Source organism: Lactuca sativa, chromosome 2 (genome assembly GCF_002870075.4).
Source record: "Lactuca sativa cultivar Salinas chromosome 2, Lsat_Salinas_v11, whole genome shotgun sequence".
NCBI lineage: Eukaryota > Viridiplantae > Streptophyta > Magnoliopsida > Asterales > Asteraceae > Lactuca > Lactuca sativa.
The window spans coordinates 24,921,189-24,935,006 of record NC_056624.2 but is presented as its reverse complement, the minus strand read 5'-3'; positions in this window follow the sequence as shown (position 1 = coordinate 24,935,006).

Here is a 13,818-nt window from a genome sequence, read left to right as displayed (position 1 = left end):
CCGATTCACTGTTGATGGTCCATCTCTTTTTCCCTAATATCACATTTGATTTCCAGTTTGCGTCATTTACTTTGCGTTCTCAGTTCATCCATTTATTCATTCTCTCAAGATCAATCAAGATTAACAATCATTGCTTATATCATTGTCGACTAAGGGTATTGATATGTCTTCATCAATTCTGATGAATCGACTTGTGTGGTTTAATTCAAGATCAAACCTTTCATAGATTTTCTCGTTCACATTCTTAAGATCGGTTTGATTAACTCGCTTTGAACTTAGAAATTGTCTGATGATATTGTTGTGATTTATCTTGATTTTTGGAAGCAGCGCTTATATGATTCTTGAGTAGAAATTTTGAAGTCCTATGATGTACAAGTGACGAACAGATGGTAAAACCAGAAAAGTCATGTTCAAATTCAAATTCGAAATCAATCATTGTTCTTAAAATCAAACTCGGAATTGGGTTGATATTTGGTCTCGAAACTATTTTTTTTAATGTGATGTTGAGTGACTTGGAATCGGAATAGTCAGGTTCACAATTGCTTGTCGCCGATTAAGGTCAAATTACTATGTTCGGGGAAAAAAAATGGATTTGCAATTGCTATGAAGAACTGCTCGCATAGCCAAGCGAATTCGCAATCAGAATTTATTGGGACTTTTATTGGTTCTAAGTATATATGCGAAGCTATTATGGAGATTGAATCGGACATGGATCTTAACTGGAATAGTTTTGGTGTTCGTAACCGAGGGTCAACACTAATATGGTTTTTGTGTAGCTGTTCGCTTCTACATGTCAAAACTCATGGTCAAAATTGGTATTGCAATCTCCCTGATGCGAGCAGACTCACTGTGAATGTTTGTTGACTATGTTTCATGAGCGAACCTATGATTGGGTTCGTTTGTTTGCTTCGGAACGAAATAATGGAGACTCGCCTTGGGATAAAGTTGATGCACTCGGACCAAACATGGTTTCGGTTCAATGAACCTGGAACGAACTTGAGTTCGGTTGGTAGCTCTTGGAACGAAAGCACTTGGAAGAAAGAGGGGTGGACCGAAGGCGAAACTGTGATTCGGTTTGGGTAAGGTTTCTCTTGTCATGATGTTTGATTTCGGACCGAACATGGTTTTTATATCAACAATCATGGACCCAACATGGTTTCGGTTGCTTGTACTCGGACCGATTGAACAAATCATGGTGGCTTCTTCTTTTATCAGTCGTATATATTAGGGAAGAAGACTTAATGTTTCATTTTTGGTCCCTGAAACTTCATCGAATTGGCACTTTTGGTCCCTGTTGTTTTCACGGTTTGGTATTTTTGGACCATTTTTAGTTTTTGTTACAAATGAAGGGGTGTACTGATGCAGCATTTCCATTCCAGCCCCTGCTTTCAGCAAGTGACAGTTTTTGCCCAATATTCAGAAAAGTTTACAAATTTGAAGGCCGGTGAATAGTTTTGGATTTTTTTAACACACATATCTTTTCCGTGAAAAGAAAAATAAAGATTCCATTAAGTCTTGGTAGTTCGGAAAGTCGTTTTTTGTGATAACGTCAAATTTTCAAGAGTTTTTCGGATTTTATACTTCATTGTATATATCATTTTGTTGTGGGGAGCTCAGTAATTTTTATCCATTCAAGATCATTCTCATGACCATTAAAAGGCTTTATAATCATGTTTTTGATTATAAATCGGGGGAGAATTTGGTATGGTCATTTGAAATTGGATTTGTAACATTTCAAATTTGAAGATTTTTGATAAAGCTTGTAATAGAATTATGAAGGTAGATTTTACAGTGGAAGTTCTTCATCGAGCTTTGCTAAAGATTTTACAGAGAATATCCTTTACAGTAGAAGTTCTTCATCGAGCTCGGCTAAGGACTTGTTATATCTCCGACTTCAAGTATTTTCTCGATCAAGTGGCGTTACAAATCTTAAAATTTAGGTTGTTACATGATAATTTTTGGTGGCTTATATCATTAGCTTATTTGAAGATCATTGTGACTTGGATGGGGAGCTCTTCAAAGACAAGAAGTGATTTCGTTTCTTTGTTTTGAAATGGGTTTTTATGGCATGTTTGGTTTTCATGAAGATTTTTTTTGGGATTACATTCGAAAATGAAGTTTAAAGACATTACTTCAGTGCTTGATTTATATATCGTAGAGCCCGTGTTTGAAGACTATTGAAGAATCAAGATTCGTGGATTGCTTCATCTATTCCTCGTTGCAAGTTCTTTTATTCTCTAGATGCTTGTTTTGGAAGTTAAAGCATTGTCATCCATTCCATACTTTGAGGGGGAGATTGTAGGGTTTCAAAGCACTCCATAGATGACGGTAGTGGGCCCCTTTGATGAATTCTAGGTTAAAAGCCCAAGACTTGTCTTTTCCCTATAAATAGTCATGTATTATTCACAATTAGGGTTAAGAGTGAGGCAAAATGTAGCCGCCACGTGGGGTTTCTTATGTAGTGTTAGATTCTTTAGTCTATGCTGAAAGTGTAATTTATTCCTCATAATTGAATAAATCAAGTGATCATTCGACCTAATCTTCATATTTGTGTTTGTTCTTATTTTCTGCATCTTGTTCATCAAATCTTAATTAGGGTTTTAGTCCCAACAGCTGGGTAAGCAGTTTATTCGTCCGAGTAGTTCACCATCGGGAGCACCGATCCTTTTCGTCAGAAAGAAGGACAGTTCGCACAGGATGTGCATTGACTATAGGTAGCTGAACAAGTTAACGGTGAAGAACCATTATCCACTCCCGAGGATAGATGATATTTTCGATCAGCTGCAGGGTGCATCTTGGTTTTCCAAGATTGATTTGAGTTCAGGATATCACCAGGTCAGGGTGAGGGAGGAAAGTGCAGAGAAGACCGCTTTTCAGACTCATTATGGTCATTACGAGTTCGTGGTGATGCCGTTTGGGCTCACCAATGTGCCAGCAGTGTTCATGGATTTGATGAACCGAGTCTGCAGACCGATGCTCGATCGCTCGGTCATTGTGTTCATAGATGATATCTTGGTGTATTCCAAGACCCGAGAGCAACACCAGGAGCATCTCAGCGAGCTGCTGGATGTCCTTCGGCGAGAGCGGCTATATGCCATGTTCTTGAAGTGTGAGTTTTGGTTATGAGAGGTTCAGTTCCTCGGACATCTCATTAACCAGGAGGGGATTTTGGTCGATCCGGCCAAGGTGGAGGCGGTTATGTAAGGGGAAACTTCGAAATCTCCCTCAGACATCAGGAGTTTCTTGGGCTTAGCAGGTTACTACCAAAGATTTATTCGAGATTTCCAAGATCGTAGTACCCCTCACTCATTTTACAAGGAAAGGGGTGGATTTCCGGTGGGGCCCTGAGCAGCAAAGGGTGTTTGAGACCCTCCGACAGTGTTTATGTGAGGCGCTAGTGTTGATACTCCCCGAGGGAGTTGAGGACTTTTTAGTTTTTGTGATGCATCCATCACGGGATTGGGGGTAGTCCTCATGCAGAGAGGACGGGTGGTAGCCTACGCATCGCGGCAGCTGCAGCCGCATGAGATGAGATGCCCTACGCACAATCTGGAGTTTGGAGCGGTGTTTTTTTGCTCTCAAGATTTGGAGGCATTATCTGTACGGTGTTTGTTGCACTATATATACGAATCACAAGAGTTTGAGACACATCATGGATCAGCCAAACCTGAATATGAGGCAGCGCAGGTGGTTGGATGTGTTCAAGGACTATGATTGTGAGATCCTTAACCATCCTGGTAAAGCGAATGTGGTTGCGGATGCTTTGAGTCGCAAGTCAGCTTGGTCTTCTACCCCAACAAGGTGTATGAGGATAGCGGTGGATTCCCCGCTTATGAGCTTGATTAGTGATGCTCATGTTAAGGGTATGAGACTGGAGAACTGGAAGTTCGAGAGAATTAAGGGTGATGGCGCTCGGTTTGTTCAGGATAGCTGATGGGTTATTGACCCGATACGGTCGGGTATGGGTTCTGATGTTTGGAGGGGTTCGGCAGAAAGTGATGGAGGAGGCTCATAAGTCTCATTTTTTTATTCATCCAGGGGCCACCAAGATGTATCGTGATTTGAGTTTGAGTTATTGGTGGCCCAGAATGAAGCGAGAAATCATTGGGTATGTTAAGAGATGCTTGACCTGTAGGATGGTCAAAGCCGAGCATTAGAGGCCGCATGGCAAGGTGCAGCCTCTGTAGATTCCCATGTGGAAATGGGAGCAGATCAAGATGGATTTCATTACAAAGTTGCCGAGGACGGCGAAGGGGTTTGATGCTATTTGGGTCATCGTGGATTGGTTGACCACGAGTGCCCATTTCTTGGCCATACGGGAGAGTTTGTTGGCAGGGAAATTAGCCTACATGTATGTCAGGGAGATTGTCTCTCGCCATGGGGCTCCATTTTCTATCGTTTCTGATCGGGATGTCAGGTTTACTTCCCATTTTTGGCAGAAGTTCCATGAGGAACTTGGTATGTGACTACATTTTAGTACAACTTTCCATCTGCACACAGATGGGCAGAGTGAGCGGAGCATCCAGACCCTCGAGGATATGTTGGGGGCATGCGTTATTGATTTCGGTGGGACTTAGGATTCCCACCTACCGCATGCAGAGTTCTCCTACAACAACAGCTATCATTCCAGTATGGCACCCTGCCTTTCGATTTGTTGTATGGTCAGATGTGTAGAGCCCCAATCTGCTGGGGTGAGATTGGGCACAGGGTAATAGGGCGGACAGAGGTAGTTCTGCAGACTACCGAAAAGATACACCAGATTAGACAGTGTTTGCATACCGCTCAGAGTCGGCAGAAGACTTGTGTCGACAAACGCCGATCTGAGTTGGAATTTCAGGTAGCTGGCATGGTACTTTTGAAAGTCTCACCCTGGAAGGGTGTTATCCGTTTCAGGAAGAAGGGAAAATTGGGTCCCTGCTTTTTTGGGCCGTTCAGGATCATTGCCAGGGTTAGCAAGGTGGCTTACAGGTTGGAGCTCCCGGAGGAGCTTATCCGGATCCATATCACGTTCCATGTTTCGCAATTGCAGAAGTGTATTATGGACTAGGAGGTAGTGGTATCACTGGATGATATTTAGTTCAATGAGCGCCTCAACTATGTGGAGAGGCCTATGGCCATCTTGGAAAAGAAGAAGAAGATTTTGCGGAACAAACAAATATCGTTGGTGAAAGTGCAGTGGGAACATCGGAAGGGATTCGACTAGACATGGGAGCCGGAGGCGGAGATGCGCAAGCATTACACGACATTGTTTATCCCAGCGAACTTTGAGGGTGTAGTCTAGTTCAAGTGGGGGAGAATTGTAACGCCCCGATTCTCAGGTATTGATTAAATAATAGTTTCTTTGGTTTTAAGTCCTACTCGACGAGTTGGTTGCCCTATTCATCGAGTAGCAGCGGGGTGGGACCGCGTGTTTGGTGACCTACTCGCCGAGTCCAAGAAGTGACTCGACGAGTAGGAGCTAGCAGATGAAACCCCAAATCCCAGGGTGTTGCCCCCTATTTAAGGAATCCTTAGCCTCCTTTGGCCTCCTTACAGTCTTTGAGAGCTCAGTGAAACCCTAATTCATGCGGTACTCCTTGTGGTGTGTTTTAGACCTTGGAAAGATGATTTGCTTGGAGGGAAGAGCTTGAAGAGAAAAGGAGTTGGGGCAAGGATGGCATGGGAATCAAACTTACCTCATCTAGCATCTTTTGGAGGTTTTCAAGTTGCAATCTTTACACCCCTTTTCTTCTAGATCTCTTTGTGGTTGAGTTTTAGGGTTATATGGATTTTTGGGAGTCATATTGGTGAGCTATAGGCTAGACTTGAGGTTGTAACTTCAAATATGGACCCTTCACAAGTTCTAGAATCACAAAGTTTCTGTTTTAGTCGTGGTTGAGGCCCTCCTTATGCATGAAACCTTATTAATATCTTACATTTGGTATTAAGAGCCTTTTTAGTCATGCATGCACATAAAGTTTGCAACTTTACATGAAAAGCATCTCCTAGTAGCTTGGATCTATAATTTAGAGTCGTTACATGGCTTAAATAAGTTTGTATGGATTAAGGACTGAAGGAACTTGGCGAGTCGCAAGGTTGAATCGGCGAGTCTTATGAAGATGGCCATTGAACTCGACGAGTTGATGAACAACTCAGCCAGTCCGATGAAGATTGCCTTAGACTCGACGAGTTGTAGGAACAACTCGGCGAGTCGGATGAGTTTTCCCCGAGTTATGAATGCATGTGTAGCCGACATGGTGCAAAAAGGAAACTCGACGGGTGGCCTTAGGGTTTCAATCAAAAATCGTGAGAACTCGACGAGTCACCCGATGACTCGGCGAGCGGGAAAGAACTTCAAAGAACTCGGCGAGTGGCCGAGGGTACTTGGCGAGTTAAAGTCAACAGGGACTGTTGACCTTGACTGAGGACTTTTACTTTGACCTAGGGTTGACTGGTTGGTTTATGGAGTACTTGTGAGGTTAAGGATTTATGAGTATGCTCGTACTATGGTAGTAGGTGGAGGAGTCTTTGGCGAGTGATCCGAGAGTTAGGATTCATCTACCGAGTCAACATCTGTGAGGTGTGTTATCCTCACTATATCAAAAGGGTCTAAGGAACCAAGGTTGCCCCTTTAGTTGTTATCGATATGATTGATATATATATATATATATATATATATATGGTTATGATCTAATAGATTGGAATCAAGATAGACAATATGTTATGCTTCTATGATCCTTAGGGATCGGGATGTTAGTGGCCTGCTAGGTCTGTATTCTAGTCATGAGAGATTGCTATAATTGATGATCAATGAGTTAGCTATGTTTGATGCCAATATATGCCAGTATATGTTAGTTTTGCACACATGATTGTTTGCTCATTGATTTGGGTTGAGGCGATCCTGCTTTGTGCTGAAGGCTAACATACCTTATGAGAAATCCGAGAAGACTGTAGGCCCACATGGTGGTCCAGACATGCCGAAGGATTGGTGAAGATTCAGTAGATTATAGGCCCTATAGCGCGGTCCAGTCAGGTTAATGGCCCAGTATGCATGTTGTTGATTTATGGTTACAAATTTGGTATTCTAGTGTGGTATTGGTATTTTGGGGGTAGCTCACTAAGCCCTCGGGCTTACAGTTTGCAGTTTACTGTTTCAGGTACTTCAGGAGGAGATCATGGCAAGGCAAAGGTGTGACCGTACCACTCCTCATCCTTATGATCTTATTTTGGGACACTCTGATGGATATTGATAGAAAATGTTTTGTAAACAGTTACTCGTTGGTTTTAAATTATGATTGAAAAGTTTTAAATTTTGGCGTAAAAAAAATTCATGGGTGTTACACCTTAGAACCATGAACAACCATCCGCAAATACCTAAACACATGACCAAACCCTAATCAAGACCTATACAAGATAAATGCCTAGCCCAAACCATCTATATCTGACCTAACAGTCTCCCCCTTGGTTTGAGGCTAGCTTGAACTTAGTCTTTTTCAAGCAGCAGCACATTAGATTTTCCCACAGCCTTAAGCCACATTTTCTTTTCAATGATTGTAGCGACCATGCTTGTAAACTCCTTGGCAGCCGGCTCCAGAAGCTCAGATTTGCAGACAATTTGATGGTGAGCCAAGGTGTGTACGTCCTGTTCCCTGAACCATAGGAGATCATTCGCGTCAACAAGACGGTGGACACCATGTGGAAGCTTGATCACTGATGTGGCCGTGGCCTCATCGAATGCACAAAATTCCATATTGTCCATAGATCCATCTTGATAGTAATGAATAATAGGAATCACTTTTGTCTGTTTAGTTGGAGGCCACATCACTATCTTCATAGGCTCATTGGTTTTGGGATCGAGCACATCCTTCACAATACTTACAAATGAATTCACAGTTTTCATCCCAGCAAACTGTTATTTCACTTGATTCTCTAAGAGCAACTTGAAAGTAGTAGCCTGAGGATCTTAGGATGGGTTATGAAACGGAGCTTCTAAGAGTACAGGGAGATCGAATTTCTTCCAAGAACAAAATGCATTCTTATCTTTGTAGTACTCCGTATCACCAATTCGTCTTTTCACCACCCATAACTTTAGTTTTCCTTGATATCCCCAAATTATGATTCCTGATCGTTTCCCATACTTGTCTCGAGATCAGTCACCGTTAATTTGGGCTAGTCTCCATGAAGATTTTCATCGGAATTCTTCATGAAGAACCATTGTGCTTTCTTTTGCAGAGCAGATGGTTTCTGAGCTCTTTTGAGTGTAACTTGAGAGTTGGCTTGAGTAGGATCCTTTTTGAAATGATCAACAATCTGTGTGGTTCTGACAAGTGGCGGATCTACAAGCTGATCTTGCTGAAATGACTGGGCAGGGGCGTTCGGAGAAGCCTCGGTTGCATTAAATCCTTCACCAAAGGATTTGAATTCGTCACCAAATTCTTCAGTAAGCTTTTTCCTTAAGTCGAAATAGCAAGCATTCAATGCTCCAAGGTGGGTTTGTAGAGTAAAGATTTGTTGTGTCTTTAGAGAATTATCTGCCTGAAGTTCCGAGACTTGGGTGTCGAGGTTTTTAATCAAAACATCATTTTCAATAAGTGTCTGCTTCAATATGTTGGGTTTTGAGCATTCTAGTACTCCTAAGTGTACATGCAACCCTAAATACCTTGGATCTATGTTCTCTCTATTATACATGCAAATATGAATATTCCAAGGTATTATCGTAACTAGCATACAAAACATTGATTCATATGGAATAATATAAGTTAGAAGACATACCTTTTCATGTAGCTTGATTCCATGGAGCTTAAGAGCCTAGTGCCCCAAGTGTGACACCTCAAATGGTTCACACAACACCAAATACACTTAGAATAACATGAGATAAATGAGACACTTCATGAAATCGGCTAGCCCTCACCATTCCTTCATCGTGTCGAGTTTTTGGGAAGAATAAGATGCTTATATAGTGTGTTACAATTATGGTTACACCATGTAAACCCTAATTGTCATGGCCTTTCATTTCCATGATCCATGTGTATAAAAACACCATGGAACATCCTATAGGTTTTAGCCCAACTTGATAATACATGGAGCATTAGCCGACTATACAAGTATGGATGATTTACACAATCAACCCATATACTTAATTAGTCTCCTTCTGATCACTTAATTAATTGTAAATTAAGTCTTGATCAATCCTAGTTAAATAATCTTATTAATATATTAGAACTTATAATATATCAATAAACCTTAAGTGTTATTTCTCTCATTTTAGTCTATCCAAATGCATGATGCCATGCAACCCAAATGGACCATGCCAATCGGGTCAAGTACATACCAAATATAGTGATGGACTTAGACACTAATACAATAGTCTCCCACTTGGATAAGTCTAAAACTATTATTGTGTATGACTTCAAAACCCGACTAGCAATCGTAGCTCTTAAAAGCTTCTGCTGTTGAAATCTCAACAAATCAATGACGCGTCCATCAGATAAGCGATCATATATTCCTCCATTGTAGATATCATATGGGCGGAGACATGGATTAAAATCATTCTCTCTGTCCATTTGTTGTTTCCCAATTTCCGGTTTATGACGACCGACTAATTGAACAAATCAAATCAGTCCTGGCTTGGCCAAGCACTTCGGGGTGTCATCACTAAATCATCGAGGGGCCCACAGATATCGCTTTTATCCCTTTAAGGGTAAAAGGAATGGATAAAATTCGAATCATATGCTTGTTCTACTACTTGTTGAATCATACACAAAGGCACGTTTTATAACATCGAGTTACCAGTGCGTTTTCGTACAATCAATGCATAACCAACTCATAGGGAACAACTCATATCTCTGGATTTGAAGAATATAAGATATTATCGTCTCATGATCACTCGTAATAAAATCCATGAAGTGATTCAAATGAGCGTGGGTTGAATCCAATACTCAGAACTTATGAGCACTCATGAATGTTGCAGCACCTCTTGCTATGTCCACTACCTTGGACATCTACAAACCAACTTCGTGACAATCTTGATTCATATCTACTTCCAACATATGACGGACTGTGGATCGTTTGAATAACTTAGTCATTCAGGAAGAGCGACCTAGTTATTCTGGAAGTCAAAACATGAAAAGTGAAACACAATAATAATCGAATCCATTATGGTCTCAGATATTATGAATATAAATAAAACACCTTTTATTTATCACCATATTGATTACCCATCATTCATTGCATACTATTTCAAACTATCAACTTTATACTTGAATTAAAAACAATAGCTGTCGCATGATCCAAGCATGTACACTATGTTTTTCTAAACACTAGTCACACCATACACCAAGTATGCACACTATGTTTTTCCAAACATCAGTTATGCCATACACCAAGTATGCACACTAAGTTTTTCTATGATCTTTAATTTGTGAAATAGATCGATTGAACATTATTCCAATGATTCTCATTTCACAATCCCAAATCCTTACCGCAAATGCAAGAATTCCAAATCCTGCCATTTACCTAAATCTGTTAAATTCTAAACATATATGCATTGATCCTCTTGTAATGATTATGCACAAAGTCACAAAGACTTCTCAACCGAAATTAAAGAGTATTCCAATGGAGATCAACTCCATGGACACATCCTTCTTACATTAAGTTTTTCTAATCTTACACAAATTCAATAACTTCCACCTATGGAAACATTTCCATATTCCCATTTTGACTATCACTTCTGAACAAGAGTTGCCTCTTTTCAGAATATGTCAATATGGTCCTTCCAAAATTAACATTATACTTCCAACTGTCCCTGAGCAACCAATCTTTGGTAAACCTTAGATTGTCCTCGACAATTGCTTAATCATTTTGTTGGGTCAAAAATATGGTTTATACTTTACTTTTCTAGAAAAATGTATTTTTGTGTCTTGGAGCGTAAACAATTTGGTGTTTACAGCTGTAAACCCATTTACGGCCCAAGTTCACCAAGCCCATATTCCCTAGTATATATATATAGGTGTTAGGGTTAAGGAGTAGAGATTTGTGACAACCCGAAATTTCCATTTGTACGAACAATATCGATTCAATAGAAGCCAGTCTAGTTTCAGTGATTTTCAGACTTTTCCGAACAAGTTTGTGTACATTAGGGTTTACGTTTAAGGAGATATCAGGAGAGTGGATGCTCCTGGGTTTGTGAAACTTGAACATTCCAAGTTTCATATTGTCATAGTCCATTTTCCGGAATAAAAATATTTTCTGCCAAAATATTTCGGGACTATAAATAGATTTCTGAATTAAATTAATTCATTATTCACAATTCCAACTAGAGAAAAGCCATTTTCTCTCTCACGGATCTTCGGGTTTTCATCCCAGATTTTGAGTCTACTTTCCTAGATGTGTTTTAATACTTGTTATATGCTTAATAACATTATTTACATGTCCAAAATACAAGATCCAGGAGCTTACGGCCCAAGAACGTTCTTGGGGTGTAAACTCCAAAACAAGGCCTAAAAGCTACCTAGTCTCATTTCCATCTTAGGTATCTAGTTGGGGACTTTATGTATGAACATTAGGGGCTAGAAATTAATCAAGAACATTTAGTTTTAGGAGTTTACGGCCAAGGATATGCTCTTGGGCCGTAAACACCTTTTTCAAGGGCTAAGAGTGCCCTAAACACCCCTAAGGCTTTAAAACAATTACCCTTTAATACTTATGACTTGAATGGGGAGTAAATTACAACAAAATCGTCCCTTAAAGGAATTTTACGGCCAAGGAACATCTCTTGGGCCGTAAACTCCAAGTGAAGGCACAAATGTGTGCCTAATGTCCCTATAGCATTAAACAAAAACCTAGAAGCTATCCTTTATGTGCAAAGGACTTAAAAGAATTAAAACCAACACCCCATAGGATTTTACGGCCGTAAACTCTAGGGGATATGGTCTTTAGGTCGTAAACTCCTCTATGGAGCATTCTAGGGCCTTAAACTACTTCAAGGATTATTCCAACAATGCTAGGCTTATTCTACGATTAGTATAGCACCTTAAAACACCCAAAACCACCAAGTGCGGAGTTCACGGCCGTAAACTCAAGGGTTTACGACCATAAACTCCAAGGGTGGGGTTTGTTGGGTGGTGAACTCTTATACAAGGTCTTTGGAAGCTTCAAACCCTTTTGCCTTGTCCCGTATCGACTTAGATGCAACCCTTAGGACCTATAACATTTATACAAAGTGTTTACATGTTCCTGAGTGTCCCAACTTATTCTATTAAGTTATTATTTGGCTAATTAGTTGTAACACCGTGATTTCCAAAAACAAAATTTTCATTTAAATAATCAATTTAATATTAAAAACACTTGTTTAAAATCTTATTCACATTCGAATTACAAAACATAGTTTCATTTTCATTATAATAGAAGACCAGGATCCTCCAAAACACAACTCTTTCTTCGGTGTGTACAATCGAACCGTTGCCTTCCCGCGTTACTGTAAGAACCTGAAACAACATAACATAAACAACGTAAGCACGAAGCTTAGTGAGTTCCCCAATATACCTTACGCACATACGCCTTCCGGCCCGGACCTTTCGGTCCACATAACTTTGCCTTCCGGCCCGGACCTTTCGGTCCACATAACTTTGCCTTCCGGCCCGGACCTTTCGGTCCACATAACATTGCCTTCCGGCCCGTAATATATATCGCCTTCCGGCCCATACACATATATAACACATAATACAAATACTCTAACACATAAAGCACATATATCATATATCATACCTGACCTTTCTGTCACATAATACCTTGCCTTCCGGCCCATATATAAGCATGTATATCACGCGTAGCAGCTAACTTTCCATTTATAGCATATAAACATAACACATAACATACTTGACCTTCCGGTCACACAATCAAACCCTTCCGGGTGAGGTATAGTGAGAAGACTCACCTCGTAGACACTGGAAGATAGCAACTCCTAAAATCCCTTGCACTTGATCCTCCGAGCTACAAGCTCCCTGTATCATCATATATCCCTTATTAATACTTCTATCTTCCACGTTAACTGGCCCTAAGAAATCACCCCAGTCAACTCTGGTCAACAGTCCATTGTCAGCTCGACTGGACTCGGCGAGTTCCCTGGCGACTCGGCGAGTCTGGTCGTCCTTCAATCCTCTAAGATTCCCCTTCTACTCGTCGAGTATCCTCTTTGACTCGACGAGTCACTCCTGGAAGAATCGCGGGGCCACCCCGACTCCACTCGCCGAGTCTGAAGAACAACTCGGCGAGTCCCAGTGAATCTTCAAGCTACTCGCCGAGTCTGATCATCCGACTCGGCGAGTCCACGCCATGCAGTCGATCAAACTGCTTCCTGAGATACATATTTTCCGAATATACAACCATAGGACCTTCTGAACCTCTAAGGGGTACTAATACAGGGGTATAAACATTGGGTAACGACACAACAATCCATCTAATCTCCAAATGGGTTTCATAAACCCTAAATTCGTGCACACTTCAATATAGCAGAAATGATCCGAAATATTACCTGAATAACACCCTCTCTGTGTCTCCAAACCTCAGAACTCGATCCCCTTGATATTCCTTTGGCCAAAACTCCTCTTCTTCTTGCCTAACAAATTCTTCAAGGTTCCAAAAGCTTCCTCTCCTGCTCTAGACGTCCACAACGATTAGGGTTCTTCTCAATCGGCCAAAAGACGGACAATGACGGCCTAAGAGGCATTATATACGATCCAAAACCAAACGGCTAGGGTTTCTGCTGAACAGCGTCGACTCGCCGAGTCCATATCTGGACTCGTCGAGTCCAGTCGCGAACCCGCGACCAAGTCTGCGGTC